Raw genomic sequence first — 18286 nt, forward strand, 5'->3', positions numbered from 1 at the left:
ACAGTGGCCTCAAGGACTTGCTTCATGATTATGTTTTCCAAAAATGATTCAGTGAAAGCAGATTTGGAAGTATTTCCTTTTTCCTCCTCCATGAAGTCTCAGATCTCCTTCCTCACCTCTTCTAATCTCTTCTTATCTGTACTCATGTAAGGATATGAAAATTTTCTCGCCCACATCCAGGTGATAGCCAATACTTCCCCATTTGGCCTTGCCACCTCAAGCATGTTCACACTTTTCTATTTGGTGCAGTTGGCATCCTTGTGGTTGCTTGGTCTGCACCACTTACAAAGCATCCCTCCACTCTATCCACCACCACTTTGACAGTCATGTACACAGTGTCCCCATTCATTACACCTCCTACATTGTATCATAGGCCGCCCCCTAGAGCCGTACCGGACTCTGCTCCTTGGTGTGTTATTAGTATTGTTGTTGTTGCTAGACCTGCTGTTGTATCCTCTAGATGATGCTTCCATATTTTTGTTGTGTGGAGGAGTAGAAGGAAGGTGTGGATGGTTCTCCTTGAGTAAAAAATATCGGAGCATTGCGTGCCTCTAAATTGCAAGGACAATCCTTGGAGTGGCCCAATACCTGACATATGTCATAGAATGCCTTTTAGGGACAAGTGTTCTTTATGTGTCCTTCCTTCTCACAATGTGTGCACCATAATTCTTCTCCTTCTCCTTTCTCCTCCTTGCTTCCAGTTAGTTCCTTCATCATCCTCATCGTGTCTTTTCGTAATGCTTGTATGGTTTTAGACTCGTTCCCACTTTCTTTGGAACTCTCGCTTCCACTCCCATGCCTCCTTCCTTTAGCCGTTTTACTTTCGCTTTCTATATCCATTGCCCGAGTACATGTGTAAGCAAATGATGATGGTGGGACAATTTTCATTTTACCCCTTAGAAAGGGAGTTAACCCTTCAATAAACCACCTTTTCTTTAGCTCATTTGCAGGTTTGTAATCTAGTTTCCCTATCAACTCCTTCAGCCTCCTGCTATTTGCTCTTACCAATATATTTTTCCCTTGTCTCGTGTTGTATATCTCTATTACAATCTTATCATCATCCCTTAGGAGTTTGAATTCTTCCTCGAAAGCTATGCGAAGATCCTTCCATGTGGCCTTCTTCCCAACCTCCAAGTCTGCATACCAATCAATAGCCATACCTCTTAGGGTGGCAAGAAATGCCTTTAACCATTTATCGATGTCATTCTCCCCATTCGCTTGCCATATGGTAATACAAATTCTACAATGCCATGTCGGATCCTCGGTTCCTTCTGCCGTAAATTTAGGGAGTTTTTGCTTTCTTGTAGCCATTCTATCTCTTCCGCTATTTGTTTTCTGGGTTATTGGTGTTTGTCAAGATCCTCCTAGTGCGTTGGCGTACTCGTACTTCAAACTCTGCATATGACAGATTCTTCGTACGTCAGCGTACATGACAGATTTCTCATAGAAGACAGATTTTTTGTACAGGAGAGATTTTGTATACATGATAGATTTCTAGTACTCTTACTAGTTCTCGTACTCATACCTCTTGTTCTTGTACTCTGATACATCATTGCTTATGAAGTTCCCACTCGTACCAAGTCTCCAAGTCTCTAGCCTTTGGGTTGTTTTCCCACATAGTTGTACAAGGCTGGCGGTACTCAAAAGCTCATTCTATACCATGTTTTGAGCAACTGCTTCCTGCTGATTCCCTCTTGCATGTATTGACAACCAAGACTTCCCTCGTTTCTACCAACCCTCGTCACCTAGTCCTTCTATTCCTTCCTTGTGGCTATTTACGACTTGTACTTGTGCTAGTAATGGCCTGCCAATTATTCCATCTGCCTATAGTAGGACCTCCAGGTTCAAACTTAGGCAACGATGCCAAAATGTAGAGGGGTTTTAGTACAGGATAGATCAAACATGTATTGGATGTTACCAATACCAATCTGTAGGCAATTATTACCAATGGCAACTGTACCTGATATTCACGAGGGAAATAGTATTCGTTATTTATTACCAAGAACCAACAGTGCATCATTCATGTTCCAATGTTCTTAAATAGTGCTCGGTTGGTTAAGGAGACCAACAGATGCAACCCCTTGCTTCCTAACTACCCCAAACCCACTACTGGTTATCTTTAATCTCATTATTGCTTTATTATGCCCTACATACTTTGGTAACTGTCACCACCCATCATTCATATTCCATGCAGAGTTTGTTGGGCTTCTTGTTTTCAGCTCACCTGGAATAAGGAATCGCTGGAGTTTCCAATCAACACTCTTTTTTAATTGCTGATGATTCAACATTTGTAATGGCAATGTTTTTGTTCTTTTATCAAGACAAAGGCCTTTATTATACTGTTCAGTTGGAGAGAAATTGGGTTGAGAGGGAGTATTGGGTGTTTGATCATTTTGCTGCATAGATATTTACCGTTCTGAAATATGAGTAAATCTTCTGTATCAAGTGCATCTTATGATATTGTATTTGTATGTATGTGATCTGTGATAAACCAGATTTGAGTGAGTTAGTTAATCTCATTATTGTCTGTATCTATGAGATACTTGAAGAAATTTTATATTCTGTATCTGCATAGTTGAAGTGATTGAACTTCGTATACTACTGACTGATCGATTGTTTGGTATTGATAATCAGAAGTTTAAGAGTCCTGTGTATTTGTTTTAGCTTTCTATTAAAGGGTCTATATTTTGTGGGGCTGGATTTTCCACCCCTGAGTAGGAGGGTTTTCTCAGGATAACTTATTGTGTCATTTGTTATCGCATTCCTGTATTCTGGTTCGAAAACATTAACAACCAGAAGTTGTAAATAACATGTGAAAGTACTAATGACTCCTTTAAACCATCTAAGCTCATTGGCAAATTATTCCTCTGATCAGGCTGACACTAACCTGCAAAGCCAACACCAATTGCATTGTAAAAAAAACCCAAAATGGAGACATTACACAACCTGCAAGCTTGGACCTTGTTACTGCTTTTTGGATGTCTATGTTTTTAACACGCTTTTGTTTTGGTTCATTTGTTTCTCTTTCTTTTCTTCTCTAGTTTATGTGTTTAAAACATTGTGTTGAATTTTTTGCTTGGATGCAGGAAATGGTAACGTAACACATAAAATGGGAAGTAGCTCTTCTATAGAGTCCTAGGTTGGAGCTCTTGCAGTGTGTAGAGGGAGTGATCTTGCTGCATCAGGGGCTGGTGATGGAATTGTGCGATTGTGGGCTATTGAGAACAGCAGTAAAAGCCTTAAAGTTGTGCATGATATACCTTTGGTAAGAAATGAGATCACCTTTTTCTGTTCTGAAGTCAATGTCAGATGAGAAAAGGCCTAATTAAAATTTAAATAGCACCAGTGAGCATATTTTTAGTGGGAAGTTCATATTGCTGAAGTTAATTGAAGATAAATGCTAAGGTTATCTAATTAGACTCATTAAAAGATGATTGTCTTGCACTATTGCATATTGCAAATATATGTTACATTAAGGGCTTGCTTTTCTGCCTTTTTAACTTCTGATGTAAAACTTTCCTTGTATTTGAGTGCATATTGTTAAGATTATAGCTATAGTTGGATTGATTTAATCATAAGATACAATGTCGATATAATAAAGATTATATATGTATAGTGCATAGAGGATTATCAAACAACAAAAATGAAAGGTATCTGCAGGCAAAACAAACTTCATCTCAGCTATGGGAATGAAAGAAGATAAGGTATCACAAATAACCTACTACCACGTATACTCGAGTCAATGGAATATAAGGATTGACTCATCAAACAAGACTTACATTGATACCTATTATTGAGCATCCACACTATGGAAGAGAATCAGGTCTACTATCATTTGAAGACTTGTTCTACAGACCATATTTTAAATACACAGTGCAGAAACTAGAATTGAACAAATTCTCTTCACACAAAAACCTACCATTGCTGAACTATAAAGGAAGATGAATATTAATAGAAGTTATCTCAGAGATTCATTCGAATGCTCCAGCAATATTCTCTATTGGCAGTGTTGGTACTATAAGCATCAATGATTAGACTCAATTCAGACATCAATATATATTATCCAGTTTTCTATAGCTTAGGATGACACCTCAATCAATGAATAAAAATGATTGATAGAAATAATCAAGAAGGAAGGAATCACATAAGTCAGGTCCAGTCGGAATCAGCGACCAGTATAGAACCTCACAATTATATATCATAAAAAATCTCAGTTTCTCTTTCAGCTATCATACAGAAATTCAACTCTAGGGTAAATTCATTAGTCCCAGATGACTATGATGGAAAAAGAGGGATTGCAATTTATAAATCGAATAATATTTAATATGATTGGAATATAATCAGACAATGAATATCCAACCAGGGAATACACATGGAAGAATGCATAGTCAATGGTACAAATGAAGATTCAGACTTTGTGTCTATTCAGCATATGTCAGAAACTACTGATGATCATTATATACAAATAACATGCTAACAAAGCATAAGTATCGACCCAAGGAATAATATTAAATCAACTATTTTGGGTATTTGCTGAAAGGTGAAGACACAGAAGAATTTTGTGATGCTTATTATTGATATAATCACCGAATTGGAGAAAAGGGAATCGATTCATCACTTAGAACATACGGTCAGTATTTTTGCCACATATAAACAAACAATGATGGGGGTCTCATAGGAAGTCGGTCCATTTCTTACTTAGTTGAGGAGTTTAATGAAAAATCCAAACTGATCCAAATTAACACAAGGCACTATTAAAGACTGCAATTGTATCATCCCAATCTATGATAAGTCAATAACCAAGATCGAACTAGACAGCAATCATATTTGAGGACATTGATTATTGTGAAGAAAATGGTTTGGAAATGTCATCATAACAAAAATATGGTCTCCAGTTGTATAAGAAATTGATAGCATAATTTTAGTGATAAGGAAGTATGAAATGGGAATGTTGATTCAATGAGTAAGAGTGTAAGAGTGTAACGTCTATTGTCAAAATAAGATAATTATATTATCACCCTAAACAAATTGAGAGAAAACTTACCAAAAGGAAGGGGTCATCACAGCGGTAGCTGAGATAGGAAATACGTGATCCAGTTGAACAATGTTTTGTTAATAGGGATGGTAACAATCATGTTCATCTTCAGAAGAGACAAATATCATTAAACACTTCTAGAATATATCTAACATAAAGTCAAATTTGGAAAAATCTGCATATTTGGAACAATGTTCACTATCGCACCATATGATAGAGGGGCTACATCAATATTATGGGGGGGATATGACCATTCACCATAATACTTGTATCATGCATGGAGGCTTATGATGGATTTGGGGATGTTTTCAATAGCAGTTACACATTTTCTAGACCTATCAATCTGAAATGACTTGAACACCTCATAGTGTTACTAGAACTTTTCATGTGATACAGAGTCTCAATCCATTAATGTACCTTGCAATTTTTTCAACATCATCATCCACATGTCCAGATCTGATGTCCAATCTATAGAATTCCTCGGTATATTCTTTCACAGTCATGTCCCTTTGTTTCAAATTTTGCATCTTTCTCAATAAGCTAACTTGGTAATCAGCAGAAAGGGATTTGTTCTTTACCTTGTTCACCATCTTTGGCCAAGTTCTTATCTTCTCCTTTCCTCTCCTTTGTCTATTAGTTTGCAAGTGCTCCCACCATAATGATGCATGACCTTTCAGCCTAGTGACTGCAATCTTCACCTTTCTGTTATCAGGAGTGTTTTCATACCAAAAGAACTTCTCCATATCAGAGATCCAATCTAGCACAGTATTTGTATCCAATTTCCCATCATAAGGGACAACTTCTACAGCAGGCTTTGAATTTGCCCTAGACAATAATCGCAACAATCTTTCCTCATCTCGATCTTCTTCAGGTTCTGGATTATGGTCTGGTGTTGCTGCTTCATCATCACTTACATCTTCAAGATGCGCTCCTCTCTTCCGAGCTGTCTCCACATCATCTAATCTGGGTGCAATTTGTTTTAACTGATCCAATATAGCGTTATCAACATTATTTCCTCTACCACGAACCATCTTTACAAATTAGGTTCCTGCAAGATCGTAACCCTCTGCAAGTTATAGGTCAAATCCACAGATCTGCCACCCTACAACCAGATCCAAATCAGGGTTCTACACGATCCAATCTCCACAAGGATGAACTTTGGGCTCTGATACCAACTGATGCAGGAAAGGGATGAATAACTAGGGCTAAAGGCACACCTAGCTATCAAAACCACCCTACAAGAGTTAACACAACGGAAGCAAACACGAGGAACAGCACCAAGGAGAGGGAGAACAAGGATATATTTATTGATTCATCAAATATTCAGCATACATGCCCAGCTGTAAGGCCTTTTGGGTTACGACCAATTACAAATGTACAACTTCCAGATCTTCAAATCAGCTTTTTAAATCCACATATCTCTTTTCTATTGAACTCTCCCCAAAAGTCTACCTTAACCCTAAACCTAAACACCCTACTTATACTTGCCAAAATGGCTTACGGATAATTCTAGAACATGGAGAAACCACAAGTCGGCCCTCATCAAATATAATTTGACTATACCAAAATTAAATGTGAGCGAAGTCGGCCCAATTGGAACTAGGCAGAATGAACTAATGTACAGGATTATAAAGAAACCCAGGATGCTCCTACATCACAAGTTCTCTACAATTGTATTTTTCCACCTCTCCCACTCTATTTCACTTGTTTAGGTTTGTAACTTTATCCTATTTTTCTTATGCTTTCTTATTTTCATCTTGATGATGGATAATTGAGTGTGATTTGGAACATTGATGCAAAATTATTCGACACAATTTAATCCAGAAACTCTTATAGGTAATGTTAAACTATTTTGATAATTTTGTGGATATATTACTTCAAAATAATTAAATTTATATAAGGCGATTGTAATGTTGATTTTGTTTTTTCAAATTTGTACCCTTGCATAATCTTAGTTTTATTATTACAAACCCAAAGTAGAACCTTGTGACTTAGCGTCAGCTCGTTGTTATTCCATATTGGAATTGAAATTTGGATCTTTGAGCCACATATTTTCTAATTCAAACGGGCATTGATCTAGGTTTTGATCTTCTTTGTGTAGTAGCTAAATTGAGAAGTGGTCAGATCCAAGAATAACAAGCATACTTTATGCACAAGTGGGAAAGATTTCCAGTTGCTACTGATCTAGTATCTTTAGTTATATTAAAAAAACTCAAATGACGATTTATCCAAGTTAAGGGTGCGTCTTTTAGTTTAGTGTTTGGTAAACTTGCTCCATTTACAAAAAATATAAAGTCCAGTTATGATTGCTTCACCTTCTTAACAACCGCTAAATTATCTCATTAATAATATATTTTTGTTGAATTCTAATGTCCCCTTTTTGAAATAGGACCTAATAATAAGTAATAATAAAATAAAATTATAAGAGAACAAAAAATAATTTATATATAAAAATTTAATAATATTAAAATATAACAATACAAAATTAAGTCAATAAAGGTTCAAAAGGCATTAAATGAAAAGTTGTGACTCCTTCAAACATGACATATATAAATAGAGAAGAGAACTTCATTAGAAAGGGGAGAGAAAGGAGTAAAAAGGGAAAGGTATGAAGAAAGGAAGAATTAATAGAAGAAAAAAAAGGAAATTAAAAGATAAGGATGTGACTCCTTCAAAGGGCAAAAGTTTTGAAGGGTTGGGACTCTTTGAAAAGGTACTAATTACGAAGGCTTGTGACTCTTTCAAAGAGGCCAATTATGAAGGGTTGTGACTCTTTTAAAGGGCATAAATGATGAAGGGTTGTTATATTAATTGATAGGCTAATGTTCTCTGCAACTTGTGGTGATCTATGATAGGGACATTACAAGATGGATCTAGTCTTGATTGAATATTCTTGCCTCTTGTGGGTTAAAAACTTAAATGATAAATTAATTACCCTAAGGGATGGATTTGGTTCTGGTTGGGCGTCCTTGCCTCCTGTGGGCCAAATGATGAATTGATTACCCCAAGGGATGGTTTTGGTCCCGATTTTATGTTATTGCCTCATGTGGCCTAAGTGGTGAATTGATTACCCTAAGAGATGGTTCTGGTCTTGGTTGGACTTTCCTACCTATTTTGTGGACCAAGTTAACTTTGGCTACATTATATTCATGTGTTCCCTCCATTTTTTTTATGTGTATGTTTTGTGTTTTAATGTTATGCTTTGTGTTTCGATATATTCACTTGTTTTCTTTGTGAATGCTCCATGTTTTCACGCATTCATGTGTATGCATCATGTTTTCAAGTGTACGATCCATGCTTTGCTTTATGTTTTTAGTTGATCTAGAAGAAGAGAATAACTAAGAGTGAACAAAAAGATATGAATTTGTGGTATGCTATCATGCGAACATTGGCATTTGCAAATTCAATTGACACCATTATGAGATGGGCTTGATCTTTTTTCTAGAAGAAGAGAGAAAAAATTCTCTCAAGCTTTGTCAAGTTTCTACTATTGATCATAATTCACTTTCAAAATAAGGGAGAGAACACATATGATAATAATTGTGCAGTGGAAGGTGGATATGGATGAGATTCCATGATCATTTAATCATTGCTTGAGGATGAGCAAATTTGGGAAGGGCATGTAATGTCCCCTTTTTGAAATAGGATTTAACATAATTAAATCAAAATATAAAAGGATAAAAATAAAATATAAAGTAATAAAATAAATATTAATATATAATATAATTAATTTTAGTTAAGTTGGTGAAGGGTCAAAAGGCATGAAATGAAAAGGTGCAACTCGATCAAACATGTGATATATAGTGGGAGGAGAACTTCATTTGAAAGGGGGAGAGAGTATAAAATGGAAGGTGTGAAGCAAGGAAGATTAATTGAAGAGGATAAATAGAAATGAGAAGAAAATAAGGAAGTGATTCCTTCAAGTGTCAAAAGTCTTGAAGGGTTGTGACTCTTTGAAAACGTGGTGATTTTGGAGGTTTGTTACTCTTTGAAAGAGGGCCAATTTTCAAGGGTTGTGACTCTTTCCAAAGGCATAATTATTAAGGGTTGTCTCATCCAAAGAGGGGTAAACCTTTGCAAAGGGAGCCACGATGAAGAGGTGTGGTTCAAGCTCACATTGCAAGATATGAAGGGGCAAGTGTTTCATTTGAGGACATTTAGGGAGAGCAATTTGGGGAATATTATATTATTCTCAAAGGCAGCATTGATAAGTGTTGACTCAATTCTAATGAAATGTGGTGACCCTTTTACCAATAAAGTATACAAGAGTTATCATTCCAAGCCAAAATGGAGGAATAACAGTAAAAGAGTGTTATGCAGATTTTGAGAGTAGACTGAGTAGAAGAATAACATTTGATAAAGGAGATTGATTTAAGAGATCAAGCTGATATGAAAAATTGGACTTTCGATATTCATACAACTTATTTCATCTTATTTAAGTAAGAATTGCGACTCTAACTGCTAAGAATTACAACTCTAACTGCATTTTTGCTCTTGCTTCATTTTGGATTTGTGAATTCAGAGCAAACTATAAGTTATTCTGAAAAAGGACATCACGTGAATAGTATCAATAAATATGATAATTATTTTCTCGAATCCTTTTTTAATTGTGGAAAAATATTCGATTTGATATAATATTAGTTCTGAAAGGGGACATTACATGAATGGTATCAATAAAGATGATAATTTGTTCCCGAACTCTTTTTATTAGTGCATATAGTTGGGCCATATACATTTGATCAAGAAAAATATTCAATTTGAGCAAAGATATAGGTAATACTACTAATTTTACTCATCACTAGTGTCGTTCTTTCCAAGTGATTTCATGTTTGATAATTGAGGATCTCTTGTTGCACTTGTTCCTATTCTTCTCCTTGTATTGCATCCGCTTATCTTTCATTTGGAATTGGGTGGGCTGTTTGCTGATCGATTCCTTGTCCTTTTCTCATTTCTCCCTAGGGGTGAATATTCCCCTACTTTTTTTGCACCTCCAAAAAGATTCAAGGTGATATCAAAGGTAGATTGTCCTTATATATCCAAATATCCCCCTAACAAAGTATGATTTGTATGCAATATTATTTGCAAATCTCCATTTCTACCTAATTATTGCCAGGTTTTGGGGTTTGATTTTGTTTCTTATTTCTCGAGAGACTCGGTTCTTCCAAGGCTAGCAGTTGTTTTGAATTCTTTAGCAATTCTCTTTGATTTGACCACATTTTGAGCAGTTAGGGTAGAACTCTGACAACCCTTGACTTCATCCTTTTGTATTCAGCTCCTTTCTTAGGTCCGGATTCCAATTGAATATGGCATTGTGTGGTAGGCTTAGGAAGGCACAAATGTGCACATATAACCAAAATCATTTTATGATTTTATTTTATCAGCCATTATGAAAGTGTATAGGTAATTGTCTAGTCCTACCAGGAGCAAAGAGCTCCAGTTTTAGAGTTCGGTTATACATTCTAATCCACAATTGTGTATTCAAAACATTGTGGTTAGAAGGGTCAAAGTTTGGCTCCTAATCCTTGATGTAGAATCCAGCTCGATCCATTAGCCAAGGTGTCCCTTATTGATTTTTTTTGAATCTTTGATTCACACTCAACTTGGAAGAAGCCTTTTGCAGATTTTGGACTTTCACCTCTTGCCCTTCCTCTTCTTGCCTCCTGAGACTTTCCTTCAATTGATATATTATTCTGCATTATTGCTCCATTTTTTTGTGCTCCCAATCTTTTTGTCATTTCTCTGCATTTTTCCGCTCCATCGTCTTTTTATCTCTCTCTCTCTCTCTCTCTCTCTCTCTCTCTCTCTCTCTCTCTCTCTCTCTCTCTCTCTCTCTCTCTCTCTCTCTCTCTCTCTCTCTCTCTCAGATTGATATTTAATTATATTCTTATTTTAAATTTTTGGGTCTTCAGGCTGGTACACAATCACGATTCCATTAGTATTATGTTTTATGCTATATTTCTTGTTTTGTGCATTTCATATGCTCTGAGGCTATACTTTATTTTGTTTCAAATATTAAGCCTATGTTCATGTTATGTCAGTTATCTGAATAGATGCCTTGTTGTGCTATGTGGAAAACAGACCGGATTTGTTAATTCACTTACGTTTGCACAGTCTGGACGATTTCTTATTGCTGGAGTTGGGCAGGTACGCTTTTTATTTTTATACGCAATCTGAGTTCAGTATGATTCAAAACCATTGTATTTTTTATTTTCAGCTTATATTGAAGGTTTTTATTTGTTGTTTCTATGGTGGGCAACAACAGCTCAAGGTTGAATTCTTGTCTGTTTTTGTTCTAACTTCTAATATTCAACAATCTAGAAGAATGCCAAAATTTCTAACATACATGCATTGACATTGCATTTTTTTGGTAGGAGCATTCTTCTTTAATGATAAACGTGGTCTTGCATTTATGTGGTTGCACCTAATACTTCCTATTCTCCTACTGCTGAAACATTGATTTATAAGGGGTAGTCTATTTGTTTAATTGCTAGATTAAATGTGCATCATGCCTCTATCTCCCTAGCTCAAGGTTTCTTTTCTGATAAAGATTCACGTACCCATATACCTTTTATCTTGATTTACCATTTCATTAAGCTCAAGTATTGGATGACCGTGAATGATAAATAACCTTTTTTGTGAACACAAATTCATAATTGTTTGCACAACTTGTTATTTGGTATTTTTATGAACCTTTCTCAATTGATTAAAATTTTGAATGCAATGTTGGACCATTTTTATACCTTTCTTGAGCAACAACAACACTAGATATCTTATGGACATGCAGATATCCAAGGTAAATGCAAGTCGACCTACACGTTTAGGTGAACATGTGATGTCTGTCCCTTTTGGGATTTACTTGGATTAAGCCCAAAAATAAAAAATCAACTTCAAGATGAGAATGCATAATGCTCAGTGACATAAACTTGTAATAAAGTTGACCACTCTAAAGATCCTAATTGGAATTATTTTTGGTTTAGGATCTGCACTTGTCAATAGTCACTAGAAACTTATATTACTACAATAAATATTAATAATCCATAATAGCTTTTTAATTACATAAATCCATATTAATATCTAATTCCACATCAATTTCATTTTGAGCAATTATATTCCAATATTTAATCATATTAGGAATGTATTAGGAATAGCTTGCATACTGCAATCCCAAGGATAATTGTTTTTGTATTCTGAGAGCATGCGCGCAGCTCACATCCATCCATCCCAGGTGGCCTACTTGATAAGACTCTCAAGCCCAAGGGCACTCAATGCCCTTGGTCCATATGTATGACAAGCGTAAGGTCTCCTCCATCCCTCAGTCCACCCTGGAGGTTGCTGTCCTTGTTCTGACTTAGGGGCATGCAACTCGCCTCAACCCATGAGAATGGCTCCAACCATCTTAGAGTGGCATACTTGATGGGGCCTCAAACTTAGGGGCACTTAATGCCTCTGGCCTACAAGCATAACAGTCATCTTGGTGGGCATGCTTGGGTCTCATGAACTTCAAAATATGTTCCTAAAGGAAATTTCTTTATCATTGCCAGCAAAATATCTCTTGATGAATTAATAGATTTATTCTCAAACAGATGTAACAAGTACACACACACACACTCACACACCCCTATGCACGCACACACACACACAAGTTGCTGCTCTCTATTTGTATTTCCAAATTGATGTCTATGATGATTGATTGAATGAATTCCTTTGATTTGTTGATTTGAGGTATTGGTGGATGATGATCTAAGATTGTTGATTTAGTAAAGTGATGGTTGATTGCTGGATTGTTTTTATCTTATTCACAAGATGAAGTGATGATTGATGATGATTTGATTGACCTAACTGATTGTTTGTTTGCTTGATTTCTTTAGGGATTGTTGATTGATGGATGAATGGAGGATTTGTTTTGTTGGATTTTGGAGTGATGATTGAACATTGAATGCTCGAAATGATTTCTCATTTATACTTCATTGGTGAAAGAGTCACCTCCTTTCATAAGAATTGGGTCACAACCCTTCTTTGTGCCTTTTGATAATAGTACCAAAAGTATCTAATAGAAAACTGACCTAGCTATTTATCCAAGGTTAGAAGATTGTATTTGGGGCTTGGTAAGTGCACTCAACCCTACACCTGTTAACGATGCAATTCAAAAAGAACTTAATGTAGTCATCATGCTTACGAAGGACAAGAACTGTACAAAGACTCAAAATCTCCTAAGCCTTTTAGTTTTTATAAAGACAAATGAAAAAACCATTGATGCCTTACAAAGAAAGGAAAGAGTCTATGAAAAACAAATTGTGTTTTAAGTGCAAGGAAGAAAGGGAATAGGATATATTTGTAAAAGACAATGCGAAGACCAAAATTTGTATTTTAGCTACCAATAACAATTGATACTAGGCACGTGTGGAAAGGAAAGTCGAGCATGCTGTATGGAAGCATTATCTAGCAAAGTAGTATAGAAAGGAGGGAAAGAAAACCCTAGCAAATGAAGATGGGGTGAAGAAGGGAAGATCATGGGAACTTAGCCACCATCTCACAAGCCTCCAGATCTTGGGTAGTGGGGCATTCTACAACTTGATCAACAAAGACTTAGTTGCAAAATTGAAATTGGAGATTAAGGACTTCAATGGTTTTACAATGGGTCAATTTACCAAGATAATTCCCTGAGTAGAAATTACTCCAGGGAAACACCCTAGCGAAGAGGATTTCCATGTAACATTAGATGCCAGTGAGAGATTGGGTACTCGGATACGCTCCTTGGGATGCTTCATTTTTGACCTTCCAAATTTGGAGATATTTTTCCAACATAATGGAGTAGTAGTCACTTTGAGAGGGTTACTTGATAGATCACCAAAAGTAGTCTCATCTCAAATGAAGAACAGTGGTTTTTTAACCACTAGGGTTGTACCAAAAGGTCGACCTGCGAATACCCGATACAACCACTAGACTTATAGAAGACACATGAGTCAGTTAAACCATGTTGCGAATCCAGTGAGGGATGTTGGCCTATTGCTAACTTAGCCGATAGGCTATTTGTGGGAACTTTGTTCCCAGAAATTAAATTTTTGACGAAAAAGTTGTCAGTTTGGCCGAAAAATTGTAAATCTTTCCCATTAATTATTATCGACCAATTTTTATCTCACTCCACTTTTAACTCTTGTTTTGATATTTATTAGTTGTTATATCCACTTTTAAATATTGTTTTTCTTTTTCTATATATTTAAAAAAAAAAACTATTACTTGTGATCTCATATTAGTTCATGTTGTGATCTCTATTTATTTAATTTTTGATTCTCAAAATTGATTTTGGTTTTAGCTTTTAAATTATTTTATTTTGTTCTAATGATCGAACATTGAATGCTTGAAACAATTTCTCATTTATACTTCATTGGTGAAAGAGTCACCTCCTTTCATAAGAATTGGGTCACAACCCTTCTTTGTGCCTTTTGATAATAGTACCAAAAGTATCTCATAGAAGACTGACCTAGCTATTTGTCCAAAGTTAAAAGATTGTATTCGGAGCTTGGTAAGTGCAGTTAAGCCTACACCTGTTAACTATGCTATTCAAAAAGAACTTAATGTAGTCATCATGCTTACAAAGGACAAGAACCATACAAAGACTCAAAATCTCCTAAACCTTTTAGTTTTTATAAAGACAAATGGAAAAAACATTGATGCCTTACAAAGAAAGGAAAGAGTCTATGAAAAACAAATTGTGTTTTAAGTGCAAGGAAGAAAGGGAAGTAGGATACATTTGTAAAAGACAATGAGAAGATCAAAATTTGTGTTTAGCTACCAATAAGAATCGATACTAGGCACATGTGTGGAAAGGAAAGTCAAGCATGCTATATGGAAGCATTATCTGGCAAAGTAACATAGAAAGGAGGGAAAGAAGACCCTAGCAAATGAAGATGGGGTGAAGAAGGGAAGATCATGGGAACTTAGCCACCATCTCACAAGCCTCCAGATCTTGGATAGTGGGGCATTCTACAACCTGATCAATAAAGATTTAGTTGCAAAATTGAAATTGGAGATAAGGACTTCAATGATTTTACAATGGGTCAACTTACCAAGATAATTCCCTGACTAGAAATTACCCTAGGAAAACACCCCATCAAAGAGGATTTCCGTGTAACATTAGATGCCAATGACAGATTGGGTACTCGGATACACTCCTTGGGATGTTTCATTTTTGACCTTCCAAATTTGGAGATTTGTTTCCAACATAATGGAGTAGTAGTTACCAAAAGTAGTCTCATCTCAAAGGAAGAAGAGTGGTTTGTTAACCACTAGGGTTGTACCAAAAGATCGACCTATGTATACCTGATACAACCACTAGACTTATAAAAGACACATAAGTCAGTCAAACCATGTCGCGAATCCAGTGAGGGATGTTGGCCTATTGCTAATTTAGCTGATAGGCTATTTGTGGGAACTTTGTTCCCAGAAATTAAATTTTTGACTAAAAAGTTATCAGTTTAGCCGAAAAATTGTAGATATTTCCCGTTAATTATTTACCGATCAGTTTTTATCTCACTCCACTTTTTACTCTTGTTTAGATATCTATTAGTTGTTGTATCCACTTTTAAATATCATTTTTCTTTTTCTATATATTTAAAAAAAAAAATTACTTGTGATCTCACATTAGCTCATGTTGTGATCTCTATGTATTTAACTTTTGATTTTCAAAATTGATTTCGGTTTTAGCTTTTAAATTATTATTATTATTTTTTTATATTAGTTTATTTTTTTCTTTAAATATTATTTTTAAGTTTCTATAATTTATTTAGTCAATAAAATATTTGTTAGAGATGTTGCTATTTTTTCATATTATTTTTTTGTATTCCTTTTATTAATTTTTCATAATAGATTTTTTGAAGGGGTTTTTTTAAATGATTTTTTTTCATATTTGATAAATTGAATTTAAATAAATAATATTTATTAATCTATTTAAAAGATTTTTAATAAATATTATGTTATTTAAATTGAAAATTATTAATAATCTAATTTGTTCACAGAAGATTATATTTTAAATCTCCATTTTTAACTATTGTTTTTCTTTTCCTATTTATTTTAAAAATAATTACTTGTGATCTCCACATTAGCTCATGTTGTGATCTCTATTTATTTAGCTTTTGATTTTTAAAATTGATTTTGATTTTAGTTTTTAAATTATATTTATATTAGTGTAGTTTTTTTAGTTTCTATATTTTATTTAGTCAATAGAATATTTGTTAGAGATGTTAGTTTTTCATATTATTATTTTTTTATTTCTCTTATTAATTTTTCATAATAGATTTTTTTATTTTTTTTAATTTTAATTTTTTTTCATATTTGATTACAAAAAATTTATCGGTTAATTATTATTATTTGTGGTTAAAGATTTTTTATTATTAGTTAAGCTTGAGTAGATTTGAACCCAAAACCTCCCAATTAAGAGGCTCACAATTGACCGTTATGTTGTAGGCTCTTGCCTTCATATTTGATAAATTGAATTTAAATAAATAATAATTATTTATCTATTTAAAAGATTTTAGTAAAATGTTATGTTATTTAAATTAAAAATTATTAATAATCTAATTTGTTCACGTAAGATTGTGTTTTAAAAAATAATTTTATTATTGAGCACCTATCAAATTATCGTTGCAAGCACATGTATGCAATTGCTAGTAATCCCCCTCCCAACATTGCTCATTGCGACCTGCAAGGATTCAAACTTGTGACCAAGTTCTGATATCACTTGTTAACTGCTAGGGGTGCCGTTGCACCAAGTGATCAACTTGTCAATGCCTGATACAAACTACTAGACTTATTGAAGACACATGAGGTTGTTAAACCATGTCGCAAATCCAGTGAGGGACTATTAACATGGTTTGTGCAATGTATGACTATTAACAAGACTTTTTCCCAAGGGAAGATAGTTCACATTGATATCCAACCCATGTAAAAAGAACATAGGAAGGTATTTGGTGATATTCCTCTAGGACTACCCCCAAAGAGAAGATTTGAACCTTTTGCATCCATCCTGGTGCTAGTTGAGAAAGTCAATGGCACTATGAAGATGTGCATAAATAAAAGGGTGTTAAAACAAAAAGACAAGAAAAACTCCCCTACTTTATCCCAAGAATTAACAGATTAATTAATGAATTAAAAAAATCAAAATATTTTTCCAAGATCGATTTAAGGTCTAGGTACCATCAAATAAAAATGAGAAAAGAAGATATTCCCGAGACGACTTTTAGGTTGGACACTTGAATTTTTGGTCCTACCCTTTGGCTTGACCAATGCCCCTGCAACATTTGAATTGTGCACGAATAATATATTGAGGAAACAACTAAGGAGGTTTCTATTGATCTCCGATAATATCCTTCATTACAATAGGACATGCAAAGAACATATGATTTATACTATGTTCCCCTAAGTTTCCTGTACGGGGACGGTGTTCGATGGCAGGATGGGTTTTCAGGACGGCAAATTTTTATGGTGATTTTGGGGATGGGGGGGATGGCAAACGGGGACAGCTATATATATATATATATATATATATATAGAAAAAATTTAAAATATATGTTGAAATTTGCAAATATACACATCATTCATATGAGCATGTCATTTAAACATTATAGAACCATAACATACAACATTTGAATGCCATCTAGGAAATAATATCCGATTTTAGTACCCAATTGTCAAAATGCATAACAATATCAGTGAACACTGAACAATAAACATTAACAATTGTCAATATCAAAATGTCATAATGATAAACATGATAAATCTGAAAATCAAAATCAAAATATGCCCAAAGCTATAGGCCCAAAGGGTAGAGGGCTAACATAAAGTAATAAGTATCAATGTATCATAATCATGTTTTTTTTAAACTTAAAAAACAAAACATAGAAAAATGAAGCAACTTGGTGCTCCTATTTTGCCTCTATTGCCTTTTAGGGCATTTGGACGGGTGGGGCCAACCTAGCCGACCAAGTTGGAGGCTTTAAAATATTTTTTTATGTTAAAACTTTTTAAATTTTATGTAAACAAAAAAGGGGGATGGCCAGCCATACCCAGTACGGAAAGGGAATGTTTGGAAAGGGAACGTTTGGACGTTCCCTTTTCGTACTGGGTACAGCTGGCCGTCCCCCATTTTTTCCCTCTAGCGTCCCCAAGTTTTCGAGATGTCCCCTGCATTTTTTCACTTTTTGGGGACGGCTAGGGGACGTCCCCTACTTGTCCCCCTCGTCCCTAGGACGTTCC

The 18286-nt window shown here is 34.9% G+C and overlaps 1 pseudogene; it reads left to right on the top strand.

Moving 5' to 3' along the window:
- LOC149558779 (U3 snoRNP-associated protein-like EMB2271) overlaps positions 1-18286 on the top strand; it is a 51119-nt pseudogene that overhangs the window by 15930 nt on the left and 16903 nt on the right.

Source organism: Cupressus sempervirens, chromosome 5, assembly GCF_028749045.1.
Source record: "Cupressus sempervirens isolate cs-2001-9-10 chromosome 5, ASM2874904v1, whole genome shotgun sequence".
Lineage (NCBI taxonomy): Eukaryota > Viridiplantae > Streptophyta > Pinopsida > Cupressales > Cupressaceae > Cupressus > Cupressus sempervirens.